The 12651-nt window shown below is 44.5% G+C and overlaps 1 long non-coding RNA gene across 1 annotated transcript; it reads right to left on the bottom strand.

The window, feature by feature from the left end:
* Window positions 1-9228: 9228 nt before the first annotated feature.
* LOC135371793 (uncharacterized) lies at window positions 9229-9942 on the bottom strand. The gene is made up of 3 exons (XR_010415724.1): window positions 9701-9942; window positions 9455-9624; window positions 9229-9336 (listed from the first exon to the last, which is right to left on the bottom strand). It is a non-coding gene; the product is annotated as an uncharacterized LOC135371793 (long non-coding RNA).
* Between the last annotated feature and the right edge of the window lie 2709 nt (window positions 9943-12651).

Here is a 12651-nt window from a genome sequence, read left to right as displayed (position 1 = left end):
CTGGTCACCCTTTTTTTGCTTTTCTGGCTTTTAAAAATTACATTTATGCAGCAGTCATATACTTTTAATTAGTACTTTACTTTTTAAAGGATTTGAAAACCCTTGCTCAAGCAAAAAGTACGCTGCAAGCAGACATTCAACTGAAAGCCGTTCCTGTGTCATGGCTTCATGCAAATGCTTGAAGAGGTTTGCATCTGAGACACACTTTGCTGTTGGTATACTCTTGCATGACCTGCACACAAGCACAAGCAGGATAAGTTGAGAAAATTCACAGAGAAGTACAGAGACACACTGACACTAAAAGGAATGAAACAGTATAAGCTTCATCACCTGAACATGTATACTTTGTTGACCTGGAGCCGGAATGCTAGGGCATGCACCAGGCTTCAATACAGCTCAACTGTGTCCACCATAAAAGAAGCATTGCTGAAAATGAGTGGAGCACATGAGGTCGTATTTGCAGTCATTGTAGGATTTCACATTCACTTCCTCAAGTCGCTGAACCCATATCGAATATCGTTCCGTACGTTGTTGTGGGAGTCTGTGAGGGCGATAAATTTTCATTAACAATGTTACAGAAACAACAGATGTAGTTCCCTCTTTATCTTTATTTAGCACACGCATAATACACATTCAAATGTGTTGGAAAAAGCTATAGCATCTTCAGCTGCAGGTGCATGCATCCCTAGAGCCTTCCCGAGCGGAGCTGTTAATGGGATGGTGCGGCATCTGCTTGCCGTATTCCCAGGGTGAAAATATCTGAGTGCTTGTATTATCTTGAGGAAAATACAAGGTGCTCCTATATGTGCTGTACTTGTATCTGAAATGCAGTTATTTTCTTAGTAACTTGCACTGCTTCTTTCGTTACCTTTTCTCAGATGGTTGAACAAAGACATGATCAAACAAATATAAGTAACTGGGATAAGGTGGGTACTAAGCGGCATGCTACCTTGTGGCATGTGCCCTTTAGTCAATGCTATGTTAGTACAATATTTCTGATGTTTAAATTTATAGGTTTGGGTGAATGTTACAAGTATAAAGCTATGTTTGTACATATTGGCACTCTGATGTACAAAGCTGCACGGCCAGGGAAAGACAAACTTAATTCAATCAAAAACATAGTGGAAGAATTTCACATACATGAAAGTTGGAAAAGCAGGCTACTTACTTTAGGAAAGATGCTCCTGATCCACCCTCTCTGCACTGCTTGCAGTTCTCTTTTATGCATTTATTGGGCAACAACAATAACAACTTGGGAGTTCCATCGTCAGAGGGCAATGGGGAGTTTCATGTTTATGTTGCTGACTTCCGAAACACAGCGTCGAAGCTCTCGGATTTCGGCTCTATTTAAAGGCATCGGTAACCACGATATCTTTGAAATCGCCAATAAACTTACTAATTAAAGACACGTTCACGCGTTTTATGGCTTGACAGATTTGACAACCACGGATAAGAAACTGTAATCTAAGTAGGCTCGAGTTAGAAAGCTCTGAGGTGGAGGCCAGTCTAAAAGAATACATAGGAACAATAAAACACACAACATATAACCCCCACTCTAGATTTAATCGCTTTTTATCACGTTTCACACGTCTTTGTTTGGTACACACAGTGACAAAACGACAAACATTAACCAAAACCATTGTTCAGATTTCCTCCGCCAAAACTAGCGGGCTCCGCCAGTTCTGGCCTAGCAATACGGGGACGCTTAATGGCGGCTTCCTTAGTTTGACGGCAGTTTCGGATGAGCTCCGGTGACCTGAATACCCTAGTCAGACAGCATTTCAAATGTCAATTGCGAGAAATGGCCTTCGGCCTCTCAAATGACCTTTCTTCGGGGGCGCCTGCCAGACAGGCGGGAAAGGAGTGCTCATCAACTGACTGCCCTCACCGGCTCCCTTTTTCGGTTTCGTTTTCCCTGTCTGCTGTGGAAATTTGAAGTCGGTCAGTGCGCTACAAATCAAGATGCAGAAGCCATATGCACTTCTCTAAATAGGATCTAAATACGTTTACGCAGTTTCACTCCATTATCCGCATTTTATAGGTTTTCCTACATTCAGCCGCGAAGGTAGCGCGGCGCAAAAGTGTTTGTTTACGACCGCTTGTTGCCAAAATGGCGGCAAGCGGTGGTGGTTCCCGTAGTCAACGGATTGCTATACTACTCCTTTTAAGCAGGTACTTGGAAAAGCAACGAGAGATATAACAGTGAAAACGCCGACCCTCACAACGTGATTGCTCAAGCAGGACAAACGCCGCGCTCTTGACAATAGGGCTGATGAGGCCCGTTGGGCGCGAGGGTACAATGGTATAACACTGTTGTCGAGATTGCTCCTTTCTGCTCCTCAAATGTCGTTGGGGGCCTCCTTTCGCGTTGGTGGTCATTTCTTAGAAACGTCCTTTGAGCTGCCGTCTGACACTGCTGTCAGAGGGCATTTTTTGCAAATGACAATTCCCCGAAGTCCAGCATGCCGTCTGACAGGGGTATAAGTCATATTTATCGCTTTGCTAGCCGTTGTTATCAATGATCTTTTTATTGAAGAAATTTTCCCCCCAAGAGCTGAAGGTCGTCAAGGTTGTCCCAGTGGATAAGACGGGCGCGATAAGCTTCTGGTATCTAACTACAGGCCGATAGCGATACTTTCACTGTTGAGGAAGATAATGGAGACACTCCTCTTACGGAGGCTTACAGATTATTTTGACAAATACAACCTTTTATCTGAATCTCAGTTTGGTTTGCCAAGGGGCAGATCTTATGAAATACCATTAAGTAATGTTCTCAAGAAAATTAAAAAGGTGCATCGATTCTAAGACACTTACTATGAGTATTTTAATAGATTTAATGAAAGCTTTCTATCTAATTGACCACAAATTGCTGCTGCTGAAACTTGAAAGATACGGGATAAGAGGAGTAGCATTCCGCCTGCTCCGAAGTTACTTGGCTGGAAGAAAGCAATATATGTTTCCATTGGGAAATTCCGATCATATTTGGCTGAATGCAAAGTATGTGTGCCACAAGGCTTAATCTTGTTTTTATTCCTGTTTTTAGTTTTTATCAATGATTTGCCTAAATTCCTAGACAAAGACTGCACATTGTACGCAGATGACACCAACATATTCGCAGAAGGCAGCACACCTGAGGGCTTGTTGCATGAAGCTAACCTCGTCCTCAGCAAACTAACGCTATGGCTGTCGCAGAACAGGCTAGTTCCAAATTATAACAATCCTCCTATAATAATCTTCAGTTTATCCACTTAGCCCGCTTTAGTTCCATATATTCCCTTAGAAGAGACGATATATGTCTTATAGGATATCGTTGCCGCGCACAAACTATCGTAAACAGGAGCTAACTTTTATTGGATCTAAGATATGGAATTTGTTGCCGGTGGAATTGAGGAAGTTGAATATCCCGTTTTTATTCAAAAAGCAATTCCTTTGTATGTTACGCTTGTAGTGTTGCTGAGCATTTTCACCTTTTTCTTTCTCCTCCTTTGCTTGAGTTCCTTCGTATATAAATGAGCCTGTGTTTCATATATATTTCTTCCTTCTCAGTTTACCCCTCTGCTTTTTTCACACATAGGAAGCTGTTAAGGCTACAGTCTCACGGTAGCTATCTTGAATTTACTTACGAACTTCCTACGGCGGGGCGCCGCCGTCGCGGTTTCCGTGTATGATCCTGTTAGGGAGAATCGCGCGTGGGACAGCTGTCCCACGCGCGATTCTCCCGACTGGACCCTTTGACCTTGAGTCTCTTCTGTATGCCATTGTACCCGGTGTTTATACGTGTGTAGAAGGGAGGTTTGTCTCGTAAAAGTCTTCTGAAACTGTCGTGCAAGACGGCGAGTTGATTTTCGTGCTTTCGTGGTTTGAGTAGCACGGGGGTAGCTGCCGCGCGCGTAGCGTGTGACGATTATGTGACGAATATATTTGAGATATATAAAAATATATATCTCAAATGCAAAATGGTCAAACAACCGTCATAAAAAATGGACGCAAACACTACATAATTGCAGTCAGCTGTGAAGAGTCTGTTCACGTGCCGATCGGTAGCAGTTTTATCTCAAGACAGCTTACAGAAACAGGATTTCTTGAAATAAAGTATGAAATTACCACTTCTGTTCAAACTAGAAGTTCAACTCACAGTACGCACACAAAATGATAAGAATCAAAGGAATGGCATAACCGAAGTAAAATAGGGAAGTCGACAATTATACGCTATGTAACCTATCCGTATTCCGCATAGTAGCGGCCGTGACTAGTAGGTGAAGATAACTTTTTTTTTCTATTTGGCTGCGATTCGTGTTATCGCTTTGTGAGATGACGAGAGGTGTGATCTTTGGCCTCGAAATGTGGTCATTTCACTAGTTTATTTCAGTCGTCTCCATCGCATTACGCGGCGCTGATTGCCCACAGTTTGTCGTGAGACGATCGTTGTATTTGCGAGTAAACGGAGGATCCGTCTACAGATTTCACAGTTCAGTCCAAGAAATTGCATTTGCATTGCAAGATAGTTATCGTAAAATTCCTCGTAGCAAGATGGATGCGACAGCACCCCTTGCCTACATAATAAACATTTACCGTGGTGCCCCCTCCTTCCAATGCTCCGGTTCTTCGTTCAATTCCCCCACATGTAGAAAACAAAGAAACTAGTTGGAAAGAAAAAGAAACGAGACCCAGACGCGCGTGCTCTGGGGGAACCGGAAAAAATGTTCCCGGAAGAAATGTCCCCTGGAAAATATGTCCCCCGGAAAAAAATGTGCCCTCGAGAAACATCCACTTTTGGTACGCGTGGAATTTTTGCGAAATCCCTGGTTGCGATATTGCAGGTCTTGAAGTCCTCCGGCTCAAAATAAATACTAAAATTCCTAACCACTTGATAAGGGTTTTTACTTTGAAAGCTCGACCTACTTTCACTTGCGATTTCTCGTAGGGAATACACTGCAATCAATTTCACGTTCGTTGATACAACGTGACACGGGTTCGAATCCTGTCACCAGGTGTGCTCTCTGAGGTTTTCCTTGGGTTTTCCGTCGGACTTTCCTGACGAATGTCGGCTCACTTAGCCCTGAAGTCAACCCAGGACGCATACTAGCCCCCTGTCACCCTCCCTCCTGCTGTCCTCTGTCCACGCCTGTACACCGCGTACAGCAATAGTTGCTTCGCAGCGCTAACACGGAAAAACATTTTCTCTGCTAATTAGCACAAATGTGAAGTGTCACAGAAAGTAGTACGACGTCCAGTTTCAACAAATCAGGAGAGACGACGCCATTCGGAATGACCAGGAGCATGTCAAGTTCTTTTTTAGAAGTGCGCAGATCGACGTGCACGGTGATGTGTAAAGAGGGAAATAAAATGCGGGGGGGGGGGGAAGCAACAAAATTGACAGACAAAAATATATTTCAATATGTCTAGCGGTATCACATCTCGGGAGCCCCATGACTGTACAGGCCGCATTGTTGCAAGATACAAGGAAGTAAAGTCACAAAACTGACCCACAGCGACTACCTAGGCAAAGAAATGCTATGTGTGAATAGTCATTTTAAAATGGAATGGAATACGAATAAATTAAGCTACTCGTTGAATAACCGTAATTGGATACATATACAACATAGTATATTGGAATACCAACATGTACTGTACGTATATGTATGCGTAAGTATAGCGCTTACTCTTTTTTGTTGTTTTTTTTGTTCTCCATGTGCCGGGTCTCTTCAAATATATTCAGTTCAGTAGAAGCATCAATTCGATTTGGAATTCGAACATTGAATTCCATATTTGATTAGGAAATGGAATAGGATATACGATTACTCGCTTCGGTGCTCAAAAATCCAAACATTCACACCGTCCTATATAGCAAAAAGTCAACGTCCGAAGTCAACCAGTCCACGCGTACCAAAAGTGAATTTTGCTCAGGGGACATTTTTTCCGGGGACGTTTCTTCCAGGGAACATTTCTTCCGGAGACAATTTTTCCGGGGGCATTTCTTCCGGAGACATTTTTTCCGGGGACATTTCTTCCTGGACCCGTGCTCTGTGGAAGAGGATTGGCTTATATTATTTTCTCTCTGAGCAATAGTATTCACGCCTAGCACTGACAATTGTTTTGTAACAGCCTGCTTTCCGCCCCTAACAGGAATTGTCATAGAAGTTGTCAGTAGCACTGGGAGACCGAAGGTGATTCGTCATGCGCAGCGAAGGGCACAATATTCGAGCTTAATGTGATAATTGCAGTTTCATTGTGATAAGTATTATAATAATAATGAATACAGTTCTATGACATTTGGAAGCAGGGCTGCTTGTCCATCGCGTAGCGAGACAGCTGTTGTACGAAATGCCGCAAGCGTTTATTGTACACGTACGCATTGCTTACTAGGGGCAAAAATAGGATGCTACGATTTTTAATTCTGTACACAACAGTTGTTTCGATCCAAAGCCAATATGTTACTCTGTGGAAACCTTGCAAGAATGTCAGAAATGCAAGCGAAGAGACACTCAAGAGCCAAGCTCTAAACAACAGTTCCTGCATAAAACAATATTTTATCGCCTAAGCGTTGTCTGGACTCTACTCATCATGGTTACGTGTTCGTCATAAAAACAAAATATCTTACGAGGCACCTTGGCAGTAGCGCATGTACATATTTCCTTCCGGTAGCCGTACCGCGCTACGTTCCGGAATTAGTAGCGGCGTTTCAGAGGAGTAGGGAATAGCGGTACTGCGCTACCTAACTGCCGGCCGAAGGGACAGGACGCAGACAAGCTGGTGCATAACCCGGTTCCTTCCGTTCAATTAGAAACAATGAAGCAAAAAATATAAAAAATAAAGGAAGAAGATGTGTTTGGGAGACGGAAGAGAATTAGCTCGTAGCCTTTTCTGTGTTCACATTTATTGCCTAGCAGTGACAATTCTTTTGTAGGAGCCTGCTTGTTGCCCCTAACAGCTTTATCTAACACGCAGGATGTCAGTGACACTTGCAGCAACCGAATATGGTTCAGCGGCGAGGTGCGCAATTGCTATTATTCAAACGTATTGCGATAATTAGGTTCATTGCGATAATTATGTTGATGATACCGATTACAGTTTTATATTCCCTTGATACCATGGCTGCTTGCGTAGCGAAGATAGTGCTGCGCGAAATGCTACAGTCGTTCATTGTACCGCTAGATTTGGTCCACAGGCAGACTACACGCAGGTATTGCTCTCAAGTCGCAAACATAGGGTTCTACGATTTTTAGTTCGTTCACAACAACGATTATGAGCCAAGGCCAATATGTTAGGCCGAGGACACGTTGCGAGAATGCGAGAAAGACAAACAAGGAAGCACACAAGAGACACGTTTCGAATAACAGCCTTATGCATTCCCCCACGATTTTCTTTTACAATTAGACAGGTGGTACAACAACCGAAGGAATGTGAACGGGCGCGCTTTCCCATTATCTGTCTCGGTCATCTGTCCTCCTCTGGCCGTGTGCCATGCTAACCCGATTGCAGCGTCAGTGGTCGGAAATCTCGCGAAAGTTGGTCTATTTCCTGCTCTTGCATAACGTATTCCAAGTGTTAGAAGACTTTTGTAGGAGAAGAATCTGTCCGATAACTTTTCATGAGACCGCAGGACGTTGGAGAAGGTAAAAAAAAAGTCAAGAACATATAGTGAGACTAAAGGAGTGTACGGGTCAAATTTCAGGTATGTTAGTACAAGCTACTTTAGTGGGCAAAACAAAAGACGTAACTCGTTTTCCCCGCCATTTCACTTCGACAAGGCGGTATCCGTGTCTGAAGTCACAGAATCCGGCATGATCAAAGTGACATTTTCTAATTTCTGTGCCAACTTATCCTGCCTAGAATAGAGTTTTCAGAGCTGGTTTCGACAGTTCTCGTGCTTGTTGTTCCTGCATAAAACAATGTTTTATTGCCTAAGCGTTGTGTGGGCTCTACTCATCATGGTTACATGTTCGTCATAAAAAAATATCTTACGAGGCAGCTTGGAGTAGCGCCGGTACATATTTCCTTCCGGTAGCGGTACCGCGCTACGTTTCGGAATGAGTAGCGGCGTTACAGGGGAGTAGCGAATAGCGGTACTCCGCTACCTAACTGCCGACCGAAGGGACAGGATGTTGCAAGCTGGTGCATAACCCGGTTCCTTCCGTTCGACTAGAAATAATGAAGCAAACAAGAAAAAAAAAGAAATAAAGGAACAACACGAAGAAGCGTGTGTTTGGGAGACGGAAGAGAATTAGCTCGTAGCCTTTTCTGTGTTCACATTCATTGCCTAGCAGTGACAATTCCTTTGTAGGAGCCTGCTTGTTGCCCCTAACAGCTTTATCTAACACGCAGGATGTCAGTGACACTTGCAGTAACCGAATATGATTCAGCATGCACGGCGAGGTGTGCAACTGTTCAAACGTATTGCGGTAATTAGGTTCATTACGATAATTATGTTGATGATACCGATTACAATTTTATATTCCCTTGAGACCATGGCTGCTTGCGCACCGAAGATACTGCTGCACGAAATGCTACAGTCGTTCATTGTACCGCTAGATTTGGTCCGCAGGCACACTACACGCACGTATTGCTCTCTAGGCGCAAACATAGGGTTCTACGATTTTTAGTTCGTTCAAAACAACGATTATGAGCCAAGGCCAATATGTTAGGCCGAGGACACGTTGCGAGAATGCGAGAAAGACAAACAAGGAAGCACAAACGAGACACGTTTCGAATAACAGCCTTATGCGTTCCCCCACGATTTTCTTTTACAATTAGACAGGTGGTACAACAACCGAAGGAATGTGAACGGGCGCGCTTTCCCATTATTTGTCTCGGTCATCTGTCCTCTTCTGGGCGTGTGCCATGCTAACCCGATTGCAGCAGGTCAGTGGTCGGAAATCTCGTGCAAGTTGGTCTATTTCCTGCTCTTGCATAATGTATTCAAAGTGTTAGAAGACTTTTGGGGGAGAAGAATCTGTACGATAACTTTTCACGAGACCGCAGGACGTTGGAGAAGGTAAAAAAAAAAGAAGACGAGAACATATGGTGAGACTAAAGGAATGTACGGGTCAAATTTCAGGTATGTTAGTACGGGCATTGTGATATTGCTATGAACATGCCCATGCTGAGTTCATCGTACTGAGTTCATCGTGCGGAAGCGGCCATTCGCGAGGGTAAAACAACGGGATGAGGCAGTGAGGCAACTGTAGCAAACATAGAAAAAGAGGAGATGGAACACAGCCATTAGAAATTGGGAAATGCATATATTGTTTATGATAACATCCGGGTCGACCTGAACCGCATCACATCGTCCGCTCTTGGATAGCCGCAAGTGAAAGTTGGCACCACTGTGGTAATCTGAAAAAGTCAAAATGCACAAAAACTTGGCAATGGTCTCATGGGCAGAAATGAAATATCGAAGTGAGATACACAGCAGAAGATAGTTCCAAACGTAGAGAACGCTGTCCATCCTCACCCTTTCACTCCTGTGCTGTACCTCAGACTATAAAAAAAAAAAAATAATCGGGGGAGAGTCGTAATACAGGTGCTTCTCAGTCTTGCCCCCAGAGTCAAGGCAATGACACTAGACTAAGACCACTGATGGCTAAGACCATACAAGGGGGCAAAGACCACAGCTTGGATTGCCTACGGAGAATAACAAATAAATAAGAGCAAGCGCACTGCACCAGTACAAAGTTACAATCACTTGGTTACAACTTACCGTTTCTCTCTCGCCAGCCGCCGACGCAGCTTCCGGACTGATTTCCCACCGAAAGTCCGCGGTTTCCGGGGATTCTTGCACGGCCGTGTCATTGCCGCGCGTTTCCAGTTTGTACGAAGCGGCAGCAGCAACGATACTATGAACGTGCAGCCTACCGCAGTATCAACAGTTCAAATCAGAACACGACAGTCAGCACCTGTCAAAACGGCGTAGATGAATGCGTCCCGCAGCACAGTGGCACAGCCAGAGCAATACGACACAACCAACGTGACGTAACGAACACAAGTGACGCAAGCGCCACCTTTCGCAGAATACTGGAGTTCATCACACGATAGTTACATGCTCTGCCACGATGTGGCCACCGAAAATCTTGTATAGTTTCGGTTTGGTCGGAATGTTTCGGAATGGCTTGGGAACGTAATAACCTGCGCTGTGCTCTTCCAATCATACTGAAATTTTCAGCAATTGTTTTGCGCATAATAGACGATTTCAGAAATTGCATGGATGGCCCACCAGAGAGCGCCGTGTGGCGAATGCCCCACTGCACCTTGGGATTTAGTTTTCATGAGTCAGACAGAAGAAGAAAACCGCAAACGGTTTCGGTTTTCCCCCTTCCTTCGAGCCATAGGCAGGCAAGCACGAATGTAAACCCTTTCCCACGACGCATTGCGCGATGCGCGTGACTTGGGCGACGGAGGGCCCCCGTGGGGAGCACAAGGGCAATATCTGAAATCGCCTATTGCCCACTACCACTTCTAGGCTGGTGTGGTGACATTAGAACACCTTGAAACAGGAAGCCAAAGAAAGGCATTTTTTCATGTTTTTCTGAAGGCGCTTCCGCATTATCGGCGTCATATATCAATAAGAGCGAGACGGTCCACCCTCCACGTATCACAGAACAACACAACGCAACAAATTGTCAGCCGCTATCTGCTCTCCCTTTTGCGTCAGTTTCGTACAAAGACCACCCATAATCGGAGATATTGATATGTTCCAGGCCTTATGGCGCCGCAACCGCATGCCTGGCCGAAAATCGGAAGACTGTCCCCCAGAGTCAAGAATCATAGCTTCCGAATGGCACCAGTTTCACCACCAACAGACGAAAATGAGAGCTACAGGTCTGGTACAAAGTTGCCTCTTTTTAAGAGGGGAGTGAGACCATAGCATTAAATTATTCCCACAAGACGTGCTGTTGTATGTTATCAGTGTTTTCTAACCATGTATTTATTTGGGACTGCATCACAGGGCTGCCCTTGCAGTGCCACATTTAACTTTGTCTGTTTGGTATATCAACTAAGATATTTTGATTGACTGACTGAAGCGGCTGTAGCTATGAGCGGCGTACAGGTGTGGGCAGCTGGAGACAGGACAGAAGGAAAGAGTGGGGGATAGAGGTGTTAGTATGCGTCCCGGGGCGACTTCAGGGGCAACTGTGACGACGTTTGTCTGAAAGTAAAAAAAAAACGCAAAACCTCAGACAGCACAGCCGGTGGTAGGATTCAAACCCACCACCTCCCAGTCTTCAGCACGACCTTCGCTACCACCAACTAGGGTCACGCGGCCATGTCCCTTGTCATTGTTTACTGAAGGCAACGTTTTTGCAGGTACGTCAGATATACTTTCACTACCCATCTGGCGCAAAACACGCCTATATATGTTGATAACATGAAAAAAAAAAAAAAAAAGAGACGTTAACACTGCCTTCAGTTTGAGGTAAAACAAAGTATGTGACTTGGGTCATTCCACGCCAAATGATCCAAAGGTCCTGCTCGACCCCCCGCAGTTCTGGACCAAAAACTTTACCGTGGATACCCTATGGTATGAATAAACATTTCCCAAAGTTTTACTGGGGAATATTGAGCCCCTGTCATTTTACGCGGGGTTATAGTCTTTAGTAAGCACGAAAACCATAGTATGCTTGAAGTAATCGGGCGGGAGCGTCGCTTGCGTTACACACATAATTATGGTGGTGAAACAGACGACTGGGTTCGGAAAACGTGCACAAGAAGCAATATTTCGGAACTTTCAACTTTTACTGTCCTAAAACGATTTTTTAAAATATACTTTGCGTAACAGCTAGAATTCTCGAAACTTTGTGGCCGTTCACGAGGACCCATTCCACAAGCCAGCTGGTTTTTAAAGCCCTCAATGCAGTAGTTTTTGCCATAGTGCACCTTAAACCTGGCGATTTCGCAATGTTTGACGTTTTTACGGCGAATTTTGAAAAGGAAGCGGTCGTCATAGAACATCCATTTGATATGCATTGGGGAAAAGCAACCCTCAGCCAAAACATATAAAAAGACTAAAAAGGTACTTTTTGATAAGTGGGAGAAAAAAAAATTTTTTTTCGCTGAACATACTACGCGGAGGCGCGCGTACCCTCCTGCGGAGGGAGAGCGTTGGTGAGTATCACGGGCCAGGCGCGCAGCAACGCGATAGCTCAAATACGCCGCTGCTTGTCACACGATGCGAAAAACGATAATTTGAAAAAATGGCTAGGAAGCAAGCGAGCTGGTGAAGATGATGCATAATGTAAAAAAACCCGAGACTAGGGAACACGAAGGGACAGACACAAACACGAGTTTCGTGTTTTCGTGTTTGTGTCTGCCCCTTCGTGTTCCCTAGTCTCGGACTTGTGGGCACCGGTCTAGTGCATGCACAACCTACTACCAATATCGAGACAGGAAAGGCAACTGCCCCCACCGCAACGCGAGTGAATACTCTGCATTAATGCAAAGTATCCACTATGTTTCGTACGTATTTCGTTTCGGTCCGGTTTGTAATTACAAACCCGACCGAAACGTATAGCCGCGTGAAAACACTTTTATTACTTACACCTTCCTCTTATCATTTTCATACGAGTGGAACAAAAGCAAAGCGATGGCAACGCAAATAAACGGTCCTGCTCGGTATCCCAGTATGCGCAAGGAACCGAAGTTGACGTCCCATAG

This window comes from Ornithodoros turicata, unplaced genomic scaffold, assembly GCF_037126465.1.
Source record: "Ornithodoros turicata isolate Travis unplaced genomic scaffold, ASM3712646v1 Chromosome122, whole genome shotgun sequence".
Lineage (NCBI taxonomy): Eukaryota > Metazoa > Arthropoda > Arachnida > Ixodida > Argasidae > Ornithodoros > Ornithodoros turicata.
Note: the sequence above shows the minus strand (reverse complement) of the source record. Positions and strands in the feature narration are given on the sequence as shown.